This window comes from Vidua chalybeata, chromosome 14 (assembly GCF_026979565.1).
Source record: "Vidua chalybeata isolate OUT-0048 chromosome 14, bVidCha1 merged haplotype, whole genome shotgun sequence".
Classification (NCBI taxonomy): domain Eukaryota; kingdom Metazoa; phylum Chordata; class Aves; order Passeriformes; family Viduidae; genus Vidua; species Vidua chalybeata.
Window position 1 is genome coordinate 17,191,415 of NC_071543.1, and position 13,187 is coordinate 17,204,601.

The 13,187-nt window shown below is 39.0% G+C and overlaps 1 long non-coding RNA gene across 1 annotated transcript; it reads left to right on the forward strand.

Moving 5' to 3' along the window:
• The first annotated feature begins 852 nt into the window (after window positions 1-852).
• Window positions 853-5,191, forward strand: LOC128795396 (uncharacterized). Its single transcript, XR_008433514.1, has 4 exons — window positions 853-1,191; window positions 1,384-1,435; window positions 4,201-4,297; window positions 5,123-5,191. It is a non-coding gene; the product is annotated as an uncharacterized LOC128795396 (long non-coding RNA).
• Window positions 5,192-13,187: the final 7,996 nt, after the last annotated feature.

Here is a 13,187-nt window from a genome sequence, read left to right on the forward strand (position 1 = left end):
GAGGAGGAAAAAAAAAAAAAAAAAGCACATTTCCATTGTAAAGCACATACTCTCTCCAGCTGTCTTCCCTTCTGTGGTGCTAAAGTGTGACAGCACAAGGCTCCCCATGTTTGGGGAAAAAAGAAAAGTGAAGGGCTTGCTTCAAAAGATCCCAATTGTGCTTGGAGAAAAATATGCAAGGAGGAGGCTAAGGAGAAGACTTCATAATATTATTGAGAGACTGATTTAATCCCTTCAGAATAAGTACTTCAAATAATCTCTTGATTATGAAGACAAAAATAGGAAGGTAATTTCTCTCAAGATAAAAGTTAGATTTAATGAACGTTCTTCCTCCTCAAGAGGAAAACATATTTTTACCTGAAATACAGAATTAGACCAGTAACAAAAAAAAAAAAAAAAGGAGGGGGGGGGAAGGTGGATAAAATAAAGAACTAAACCAATCTAAATATTCCTAGAAATGCAGCACAAAAAGAAGGAAAAGCTATTTTACATGTTGCAAAGCAGAGGCTGTGAAAAGACTCTCGTAACCTTGACTTGAAAGTTAATGATCTCGTAATAGTGGAGTTATTCTTAAAACGTAAAAAAAAGACACAGCCCCTGCATGGATCACTTGTGTCACTCTTGCTTCCCATGCTGGGACCAAATGCTAGACAGAATTACTTTCACAACACAGTAATTCATAAGCCAGACAGTCCAACTGTGATCTATCTCTTGTGCAGCAATTATTTAAAAAGTCACAGCAACTCTGCTGTGACGTCACGTAAGAAACTGATGTCCCCCAAAATCCATTCCGAAATTCCACCTGAAGGAGAGACATTAGCATTGCTGTTAGGGAGTGATTCTTTAATTGGAAGGCATGGAGTTGGTGCTGGCTGCTATAAGCCACTCCTAATGACCAAGAAATGGAAATCAAACCTTCAGTGGACTTCAGAAATGCACATTCCCCCTCCCCTCCCTGAGCACTGCTTAATATGCAGCTGCACTATAATGTTTCTTGTTAGGCAGACAGCTTCAAATTAGAATTGCGGGAGAAGTGATTGATGACCTGGGCTCCCACAGCCCTTTCAATGAAATATATTCCATTTCCATTTCAAATATGTTTATTATGAATTATTGGTTTGTCATTGGACCTGATGAAAGTAAATTTACACGAGCAACTCAGACCTCTGCAAGGGGAAACACTTTAATCAGGTACCCTTTTCCTCAGTGTTTTCCATACTTGATGGAAACAGACAAGCTAGCTAGGATTTTATTCTTTGCATACAGAACTAGCTTATTGATTGAGCAATGCTTTCTTGTTTGGAAGCCACTTACTCAAAGTCTAAAAATGTTGTGACCTCAACCCCTTCTTCTCAGAATAAATCCTTAACATCAGTGTCTCAGGCAAAGCTTTACCCTATTTGTGCAAAAGGATGAAAAAGCACCTGAATATCAGGTAAGAAGAAACATATTTTCCAAGACTTCCTTATAAAAGAAAAATTTCATCAGAACGGTCATTCAAGAAGAATGTGGTGGGAAAATTTGGGTAAAATATGCTTCAGTTTAAGGAATTTCAATTTTTTAAGCAGCTCTAGTCTGAGGTTTGACACTCAAATCCAACAGGAGAAGAGGGAACACGTCCTGATGAGTGACACAACCACTCCACTGCTGAACCACGAGGAGTCCCCTCTTCCACAACACAGCTGCCACACTGCCCGTGCTAAGGAACCTGTGTCACAGCAGAACAGGGCTTTTGTCACCACATCTCAGCCAGCAGACAAGAATTGTGTCATTTTATCAACAAACCAGAAGGTGGTTATGGAAATGTTTTCCCCTGTCTTACACAGCACTGGGTATGCAGGCAGGAGGGTTTGTTTGTTTTTATTTTTAAAGCAGCCACAGTTACACTGTCCCTCTTCACAGGGACTTTCTGAGGGACGTTCAGTGACAGGGTGGGAACATTTCATACACAAGAACCCCTCAGCCATCACTTTAAACCCCCTCAGATTCCTGGCACCAGTTGTTAAATCAGCAGTTTGGCCGACCATAGATCTCATTTAAAGTAGAAACCATTCCTTGCCAGAGTGTGATGAAATTATTTCAAGGCCTGTTGCAAATGATGAATTAGTTTGCAATTAAAAGCATGCAGGAACCAGTAAAATGCTCCCTGTGGAGAAATTAAAGGAGCTTCTAAAGTCTAAGGTCACTGCACAGTATTGAAGGTCCATGTCAGCACAAACACTGATTCCTCTTTCTCCTGATATTTTAACATAGGCTTCTGCAAACTCCCCATTCTTTCTTCTGGTGATTGCTTTAGCCAGGGTAACTTAAAAACTAAAACCAGTGCTTCTTCAACCTGAAGGACTCCAGGTCTGAATCCAGTAGTTGTCTGAATTATGCTTTTACTTATCTAAAAATGGGACAACTTCCTGGATTTGTGATATTTCCTGACAATCACAGACAGAAACTGATCCTACTTTATTTGCCAGTAGTCTTCAAAGTCATTCTATCTACTAAAATTGTAGATACGTAGTCTACAATATATAGTTTCTGGTCTACAGAAACATCACCTAAAAAATTAAATAGAATTAAAGCAGAAGTACACTGATCATTATTTTTTTTTTATGGAAAATGGTCTAGACCACTCCTGAACAGCATGCATCTAGCTTACAGGAACAGCAGCAGTATCTGAGCTCCTAGAAAGAGATTTTTCCTAAAGAGTTGATATGGATTTTCATGTCATTAGGGTTGCATATTACAGTTTCTGCTTGGAGATGATTTGCTTAAGCACACACTAGAGGATAGCCAAGGCAAAGAACTGCTTTGAGAGAGCTCCTAAATGGTCCAGTAATACTCTGAACCCTGGAAAGTGGACCCAAGGAATAGTAAATAGGGAAACACTCATTCTACAGGCAGCATGACTTTAATTTGTAAAAGCATTTCTGATACGGAAGGAATATGAGTCTTTATTCACTGGTAAACAGCTGCTCTCAATTAGCTCAATAAGGATGCAAAGTCCTCCTCTCTACATTACAGCATAAGCTCAGACTGATGTTTCATGGGGATTCTGCACCTTTCCTGAAGTTATTGAACTCTGCTTCCCTTTCCTCACTCTGTTTGATGCACGGTCCCAAACTTCTCCCAGACAAAGCACACTCACACTCAGGAAGTCACAAGGAGCAAAGGGATGGGAAACACTGGAAATGGTCATCAGAAAGGCATCATTTCCTAGTTCCTTTAATTATTCATCTGATTAAAACACACACATCTGGATTAAAGTTCTGGCTCCATACTACAAGCCAAGTATGGAATCCAATATTTTGTCTGGCTTTGCATTATTATGTACCATTGACATGCTGGATTTCAGCTGCCTTCTCTCATGGGTTTCTGTCCAGACAGTGCTAGTAATCTGATTTACTCCAGAGGGTGATTTGTAGATATCTAATCTTATTTCTGTAAAAACTGAGTGGTGTGTAATTTTATATCTTCTGTGCTGGATGCTAGTAAATGTACAACTAATGTGATATTCCATACCTGCACAGAGGGGCTGAAATCTCTGAATACATTACATTAAACCTACCTGTTCATTAGAGCACAGAGTTCAAATGATTGTGCTTCCAGGTCTACCTTGTCATCATTCATCCATCAGAGAAGCACAAAAATGAAACCTAAATCTACAGCATTAAGAAATATTAGAAAAACACCAAGTAAAAGGTAATGTTCAATAGAAACTGTTCAATAACTACATGCATGTACAGTGCTGTTTGCTGTTCTGTTTTTCTGCCTCTAATCAAGGGTAGTTAAAGGTAGAAGTCAACCAAAAAGAGGTTCATGAATTGAGAAAATAAACTCTTTCATCCCTTCTTCTCTGACTTTGCCTATCTCATATCTTTAATATGTCCTTATGTGGTTTCCAACATAACAGCATTCTAAAAAGCTTCATTTCAGTTTCAGGTGTCAGTTTTAACAAACATGTTTTTCTCCAGGTGTATACAAATCTTAGGTGAGCTACAGAGTGATGCAGTAGCAAAAGGGAGTTGATGGCCCTGAGAACTCAATAGAAAGAACAATTTGCCTCTCTGTTTTGGGGTTTTTTCCTTCTTCAGCAGAGTAGCACAGCTATTAGACAGATTTATTGATGGCATGCATGACTATTTCAGCAGAAATGGGAGGGAGCCAAGGATCAGCACTCACACCTCATTTCCCATCACACCCCACCAGAACCTGTGACCCCTCCTGCCATGCACTGAGGGATAGTGCCAGACAAAGAGAGAGCAGGGCCCAAAACACAGATATTCCTTTCCTCATTCTGTCACAGGTAAGAGCATAAATTTGCTCCCCATATGTACAGAAGTGTTTGTTTGCTTTGAATGTACAAAGCAGCATTGCCACAATTACCATCTGCCACTTCATCAAGGCAGAGAGATGCAGCTGTTGTTTTCGCCTTTTTTATTTTGGTTTGCAACCTTTTCTCGTGAATTTCATGCAACATAATGTAAACTATTACTAAGTGATTTTTCCAAGTCACAGTGAGCAACAGTTTCATTTTAAGGGCAGCCTCAATTCTTCATGATATAACTTCAGCACCCAAGTAAACTCTGCAACTCAAGTGCCCCCACGTAAAGTGGAACAGGAATATTAAAAAGGCCAAGTACAGAAAATATCTGACAGTGCAAAAAGATGAAAACATAAGAAATCAAAGAATTGATAATTTATGTTTCTTTTACATATAACTGGCATCTATGAATTGAACTCTTTAATTTAGATCACCTTTCAGGGAGAGCTTTCTGCAATCTGAACTGCAGCTGTCAGGAAAAGGTCCCCAGTGAAACAAAAGAATGGTTTTAGGAAAAACAAGTAGTTTTAGTGTGAAAGTTGTAGCAGTTACAGCATTGACCTGTGCTCTATCTTTGACAAACATAACATCCACAAGTTAAAAGAATAACTGTGATCCTTCAAAATGCCTTTTTCATCATCCCAGTGTTTGGCAGAGACATGAATTAAAAAGAGGCACCTTGTCTAGCCAGCCTGAAAGCTCATACACATATATCCGCTCCAATCATGAGGAAGGTGAGAATAACAGCCATTTAATTTTAAGTGGCTCTACTCATAACAGATTTCTTCTGACAAAAATTTCCTTTAGGAAGAATGGGGAATTTCTCCCAAGGGAAAAGACTCAAACATCCACAACACCACCAGCTTCATTTTCATCTCCAATCTACACCCTTCAGGTACCCCAATCCATTCATTTCCTTCTTATATAAACATTTATGTAGTACATATCTCTCATAAATGAAATCCCAAAGCAATGATGAGCTTGCCATAAGAACAACTTGATAAAGATTATTATTCTGCAAGGATACAGCCAGCAAAATAAAGCCATCTTAAAGCCAGCATTTGGCAGGGGCTATCAAATCCAGCTTGTTACACAGTGTTACCATCGTTTATAAAAGTGCACTCTAATTAAGGTAAATGAGGTAGCAAGAACACAGTGACATTGGTAACTTAATGACCCATGGCCAAATTATTTAAAACTTCTTTGAAGTTCATCTTAATTGTAATAGATCTAATATGGAAGAATTTTTTAAAGCCCTGGATGCCTTGTAGAGTAACCTTAATGATCTTTTTCTCCTCTCCTTTATTTTCTTGGTGTTTGTGTGCATGTGTTTAGAATGCTGCTTATAATCCTGGTATTTAGTATGGAAGTGAATTCCAGTTTATAGCTGGTGCCATCCACACAGTAAAATGACATCCATGTTCTCCAGGCCCAGCACACTGCCATATTTTAAACTAATAAGGTACAAGAACTTGGCAGTTATTATGAGAAAAATGGGTTTTGACCAGATTTCCATTCTGTCAAATGAGATTTTGTCCATGCAAAGAATATTTTTCCATAATCTAAAGACACGTTCCAAAAAAAAAAAAAAAAAAAAAATTCTAAATACAAAGCATGCAAAAAAAACCACTTTAAATTAATTACCAACATAACTGTATTTTGCCTTGTTCTAGAAAGCAATCTCAGAAGTACCACAGTGTACTGTGGGCTTCCAACCAAAACAAAAGCCATTAAAAAACCAAGCTTTACTGCAAACAGCAAGTTTAAGTTACTCTGGAGATGAATAGCGAAATCCAACATACTTTATTTTTCTTAGCTGAATTATGAGTGCATTGTTTTCATCTGCAGAGTGAGACCTGATGTCTAATGTGGATTTGTTATAGACCAAAAATAAGCAGAACATTTTTTTCCCAATTATTTGATTATGAGTTCCAGAAGGAGAGTTACTTCCCACACATTGCAGAACACTCAGATCTGTTTAAGGCCGTTGGTACAAATCACAGATGAGATTTGGAGCATTCAGAAAAGATGGGCACAGTGGATATCAGAGAATAAGGAGACAATCAAAAGCACATTTACAGCAAGCAAAACACACGTGGAAAAAAACCAAAAACTTCAATCAGCTCAGACTGCAGCCTTGTGGTGCCTGACAAGAGAACTCTTGCACACAGCAAGTTCACCCATCAGTGGGAGTTTCTGTTAATCACCCCATCCTAGGGTTAGAGAAGGGCCAGGATGTCAGAGTGATCTTTATTTCACACAAGTCAATAAAAAGATCCACTGCTGCTCACAAAATCCCTCTGTTAACATCACTATCCATCTTCACTTCCAGACAAAGAAATTAGATTGTAAATGCTTTGCAATCTTCCCACCCACTCCATGATGTGGGTGATGATTTCATCACTGCATTTCAAATCACGCCGTGCTTCAGCCTCAGCGTGCCAAGCACAAGGGGCAGGGGAGGTTTAGCTTTAATTCTGAGCTCAGGCCTATTTTGCCAAGCTGAGTTCTGGAGAACAGGGTTCAGAAAGATCAGTGATGGGCTGTGCTTACCATTTCACAAGTTACCGCTTTCATCCCTGTGTCACACTGCAGGTTTTTCGTGCTCTGTCTTGCTAATGAAAACATCTTTCTCCCTTCTCATCTGAAGGCTTCTTGAAGCATCTCTATTTTATTTCTAATCATGTCTTATTCCTGAATATATTCAGCACAGCTCAAGTCCACAGTTCTGCATAGCAATTTTCCCCTCAGTAACATTGCTTTAGAGCTGACCAGTGGATTACAGGACAAAAATACTACTAGTGAAAAGGATTCCCTGGAGGGGGAACAGGCCAGAACTGTTAGAAAATCCATCATATTGCTTAAACTTTCCATAAGCTGATCAAACTGCATTCAAATGTAACTAAATTTAGTTTGATCATCTAACTACCGGTTAGATTTTATTTTCTTCTGACACTTCTACAAATTATTATTCCAGAGCTGTCTTTAATTACCATTATTTTCTTGCATGACAGAGTTTATTTTAATTTCCTCTGAAACAGTCATACCCTAAAACCACAATTTAAGGAGAAGCAATATGTGCAGTGAGGAGACAGCAGTCCAAAGTGAGCACAGCCTGCACAACACATCAGAGGCTCTGGATTTGTACACGGGTCACTGGAGTTCCCATTGCTCAATTATCACATATTTACTAATGCCAGCTAAAAGGGAATTAGCTTGGATTTGCTTACTTACACTGTTAATCATATTTCCTTCAGCCACACAGACAGATTACTAAACTGAGCCTTTTAAAGTATAATTTTTATTAGAAATACATAGCAAATGCTGGTGGGGCAAGTGGCATTTCCAGCCAGGCATTTGGAGGTTTCTGTGCCTTGCCACTGTCACAAACAGGTGCTGCCTGGACAAACAGGAAATCACAGGGCTGCTGTCCTGGGCTCTGGTCTCTGTGGAGCTCCCAGGATTTCATTTCACACACAAAGACCAACATTTCCACGGACTGATGCAACCTTTCAGCTGTTACTATTAGTGCTAAATAAACAAAAATATACAAAAATGCCTCATATTGACTAAAGTAACAACTGACATGGTGAGTGTATTTTAGAAAATCCACTTGCTGCTTTTCTTTGCAGAATACCTGGCCAAATCTATCCCTAAATCCAGTATTAGCTCCATGATGATTCTGGAGTGTCCTCTGTGTAAGTTTCTCTCTAATTTTGGATGCAATAAATGGAATATTCCCTTTGCTCACTTTCTCACCTGATCAGTCAATGCTGGTTTTAGCTCCACATTTGACAGGGATGTTTCTAATGCCATTTGCAGATTAATGCAAACAGGAAATTTGTGCTGCATTTAGCAGAAGTATAAAGCAATAAAAAGACAAAAGCAACCCTATTGTGTTTGTGGTTGGGATTTCTACATTTAACCACACAGATGCTCAATCTTTCTACAGTCAACTGAGAAAGATAACAGATATTTACCAGTAGTCTCACCACTGTCTTCTCTCTTGATCACACCAAGTGAAATTTCCAAAATGCCTCTATTGGAGGAAAGATGCTTTTTGAGAGCTACTTCTGGAATTTTGTAGAGACAAAGTACTTTCTGTACAGAGAGCCTTACCATTAGAGGTGAAACACAGGACAAGCTAACAATATGTTGGGATTTCTGAGACAAAAGCAAGCTCAAAACTACTACAAACAATTTAGGGATTATTTTCCATTTGCAGTTTCAACTCAGATGGGAAGCTGCTGTCGTGCTAGAACGGCCTCATCATCTTCTTAGATATTTTAATGTTATTTAAGGTGCAAACACAGAAAGAGGATTTGCCTTTTGGAGAATTCCTACTGCAGTGCTGGCAGCTTCCCTTTGTCTTTTCACAGGGTTTGTACTTCAGCAGGGAGAAGCCCTCTCGTGTAAACTCAGAGTTTTCTGCTGTGGTAATGAGCGTGAACACAAGTCCATTAAGGAATTGCATGTAAATAAAGGGACTGGAGCTTCTATTTCTCAGCAGATCCTCTTCCCAAATAATCATCAGATAAGGATGTTAAAATCCATCAATATTTTTTTTACAGCAAGTGTTGGGAAGTGATAAAATCTAGGGGATATGAATGTTATGGCTAAAAAATGCATTGGTACTGATGTATCCAGCACTGGAACAGAACTGAACTGAGGATTTGGGGTATTTGATTTGTGTACACACAGTGACCAAAATCAGAGCTTTCTATAATTAATACAAGGCAAATTTCATTGCACTTTAACTTTTGCTGTTCCATGGAGAAAGTTACAATGCCTCCCACGTACTGTGGTGGTGTTTTAGCAAACACTGAAATACTCAGTTATCATTGTGGAATCACTCACTGGTATTTTTTGAAACATTTCTTTTGACTGAGGTTAAATGGCATGAGGTAAGGCCCATGAAAAACAGTTACAAAAACTGAATAGCCCAAGTTTTTGAAAGAATCATTTACACTATAGCTGTTTCTCCAATCCATCTGTTCTGTCTTGAAATCCCACAGTGACCAAACAAATAAAATCAAGGCAAAGCTGCTGTGAACTTGAGTAGTGACTTTACCATTTATTCCTTTTCCACTGCATCTGGCATTTCAATATCCCCACAGCAGAAGGGAGCAAAGGGCTGCTGATGGCTGAATAAAACCCAGGGAGCATTAGTGGTAACACATGTGCATTTGCACTCTGATTTCTAACATCACACTTAATCTATTCCTGCTTGAAAACTCTAACTTTGAAATACTCAGGGGATTTGTTCTCCTTATTTTCCTGAGCCAGTATGAATCAGTGTTATTTGTTAGGGCTAAGATGCTCTCTGTTGTAAAACCTTTTAGAATTTCATGCTGTAAATTAAAATTTATTTCATATTCCTTAATCTAGCAACTTAATTTGCCTCATGATTCACTTTGTTAAACAAGGTCTTGCTGAATCTTTTTTATTATTTTACTTTAAAATTTCCTTTTAAAATTTTAATATCCCTTTATATGATGTGTCTCTGTGGCCAACATATTCTTGATAGAAAAAAACATTTGGGACGATGTTTTTTTTAACTGAATGTCAAAGCAATCTTTAGCCTATTTCTACAGTGGGAACCAGCAAAAACATTAAAAAAAATCAGAATGCACAAACAAACGCACATGGATAACTAAAACAAAAAAGGTAAAATGTAATCAATGCTTATTAACTTTCATATAGGATCTAGAGACTTTTTGCTTTAAATTTGTTTTACACTGACATTATAATTGGCTTCATTAGTCTTGAAAATTGTCGCTGCAAGTCAGACAGGCTGACTGCCTGGCTCCTGCAGTTAGAAAATAGCATTAGAAAATGCTAATTGTTAAATGAAATTTCAGGCTAAAATATCCTACATTGAAACACATTGCACTTTAAACACACAGACAGAGTTTTAGAGCAAGCAAGTGGAATGGGGATTTTAAAATGCAAACTCAAATCAAGACCAAAACGGAAAACAAGGAATGCTGGAACTTTTAAGGTTGAGGCTGATTTGAAGAAACACATACACGACATATGCAGGAAAAACTACAGCTTGTAATAAAATAATTCAATGAAGAAACAAACCCGCCATGCTCTGCTAAACAGTTATTTTGCACTTCTCATTTTTTTCTAAAATAAGAAATACTATACAGCACAAATCTCAAGGAAAACTTTCTGATCATTGATAAAGATGTGCACTGTTAAACAGCAGAACCATGGAAAAAAGGCTTTTTTACAAGTTTTGCTTAATTTAGTAGTAAGAAGTTCCACCAATGTCTTCTCATAAGGCAAATAATTTATTTGAAGCAATGATGGAGGAAACAATAATGAGATCCAACTTCAAGAAATTATTTGGGTTATTTCTTCATAGATTTTTGTTATTTGATTAAGTACTTAGTACTTAAGTACTTAGGCACTCAAATTTTTCCCCATTAAAACATTAACAGAAGTTGAGAATGGGGAAAAAAGTAAAATCCTCTTATACACAATGGGCTCTTTCACCTTTTTGCTTCTTTGAGGCTTCTTCGGACTCCTCCATATAAAATTCCTGTACAGCAGCATCCTAACACAGGCATTGCAATGTTGAGAGAGAACTACCTCTAAGTGAAATCCAAAACCAAATAAACATAAAGAAATAAGGTCTTTAAAAATCACTTTGAAATCTGTCATTTATTCAGTGCTTCAGTCTCATCTAAGAGGAAAAAAAAAAAAGACTGGAGGAGGCAGCCTCCTCTCTCTCACATGGAAGAAAATGCATGTTAGCCAAGAAAAACTTCACAGGTCTGCAAAGCTGGTTCACAAAACTTGACAGACTTTCAGAGCTCAGCTCCAAGTTCCAGATGTAAATGCCATGACAATCTTGGCTAGAAAACGGCGTTCAAAAATCTGCCCAGGGATGGATTTCATTAGGGTTGAAATCTAGAAAGCAGCAGGGGAAATTAGTGAAAGAAACAATGCTCCTTACTCCTCCTCCCTCAGAAATGTCTGAGGGAACATCTCTAAGAGCATTCCAGTGAGCATCCATCCTGTCAGAACATTCCTTCTCATCCACAGGGCCCTGCTCCTCCTGCCACTGGATCTGCCAGCACAGACAAAGTGTCACCAGCCTCGGGATGTGCAGAAAACCAGAGGTGGGGAAAACACAAATTTCCTTGAAGTTGATCAGAAAATTCAGTCTGGAGACAATAAGAATGGTGCTCACTCAAGATGACAATTCCCTGCTTTGTCCATCTGAGGACATGAAATAAGAGCTGAGGTTGGGAGGCAGCACTGCTCACCCTGCCCTCAAGGCCACAAAGCAGAAGAAGGAAGAGCAGTCAAGACGAACTTGTTGTAGAACACAGATGGGAGAAAAAAAAAAAAAATTGATTTGGAGACTGAGATTCTGGCCAAGCTTGGAGCAGTTTACAATAGCTGCAGCAAGGATCTGCTCCCAGGAGGGAGCCTGGTACCTCCAGCACAGGCAGGTACAGCTCCAGGAGCCAAACTGAGAGCTGGGACAGCTCGAGGGCTGGGATGTGTCCCCTCACCAGCACCAGCAGGGACAGGAATGTTCAGCAGTGACAGCCAGCAGCCCCCAACGACACTGTCAGGGCAGGGAGGTGTCACCAGCACCCTCCAGTCACTCCTCGTGCTCTGTCACACTGCTGCTCAGCTGCCACCACTGGGTGACAGGGCAGCAGGGGGGTTTGGGTGGAGATTTTGCTCCTGGATGATCTCCAAGCAGAGATTTGTGCACTGGTACCTGCCCCTAGCGAGGAGGAATTATACACAAATGGATGCACTGAGCTATTAGGAGCTGCTGAGGCTGAAGAGCAGCCAGGATGCATTTATCTGCTGGGAAAAGCTATTGAGCAGCAGCACCTTTGACACTTCTGTAATAGTCTGTGTTCAAAAGATCACTAAGAAATTCACATTTATGCGCTATGTAACAATAATCCTGCAAGATGCTGTGGTTCTCCATATGCTCTGTAAGAGATAACAATTACAAATGCTATTTTCTCTTGTAAGGCTAATGTAGTTTTTAAAATAGTGTTTATGTATAACTACAAGATATGTTTTTCTGCAAGTGCTCAGATAGCTACTGGAGACAAAAATTGTTTCTGCTTATTCCAAGATCCTCAAAAAAAAAAAAGTCTGCAGCAGACCATGATGCTGTGCAAAAGAACTCTTTTTTCTGTCTAGCCTTAAGAAAGTTGTAACAGCTATGTTATATTAAAGTTCAGCAGCACCACAGAGTTTGTAAAACTGGATTCTCTCCTACAGCCTATGAAGTCTAAAAGAGACACTGGAATTTAAGCAGTACATCCTCTCACCACAGAACACTTGTCTCTAACAAAATACCTTTTCCTTCCATTATCACCTTTGATAGATATTGCTGGTGCCTCTAAAATCAGCTGACAATGCATGTAAAACCTGACATTTCCTTAATCAATTACTTGCTAAATGACTTCATAACTTCCATGTGAAGTGTTAGAGGGGGAAAAAAAGGAAAAGTTTGAATTCTATCATGGGATTAATGTCAGCAGGCAGGAGGATCTTGCAGGGACTCTAAAAACTTTCAGAGCCTGGTGAGAAAAGTGGTTTAAGTTTTGAAGTACCTGACTAGAATAGCGTGATAATTCTACAACCAGTAATTTAGACATACAAAAAATTACTAACCACCATCACTATCTCTCCTGAATTAATAATCCAGAATATTCTTAGTTTTATTTATCCAATTCTATCACTCCTACCCGAGCTAGCTGTTCTCCTGGTGTTTTCATACTCCTGCCATAACTCAGACAGGACTTACAAAGGCACAAAGTGCTGACAGTGAGAGGAAATCAGTTTGAGACTTCATGCAGGTAACAGCTGACTACCCCCTGTT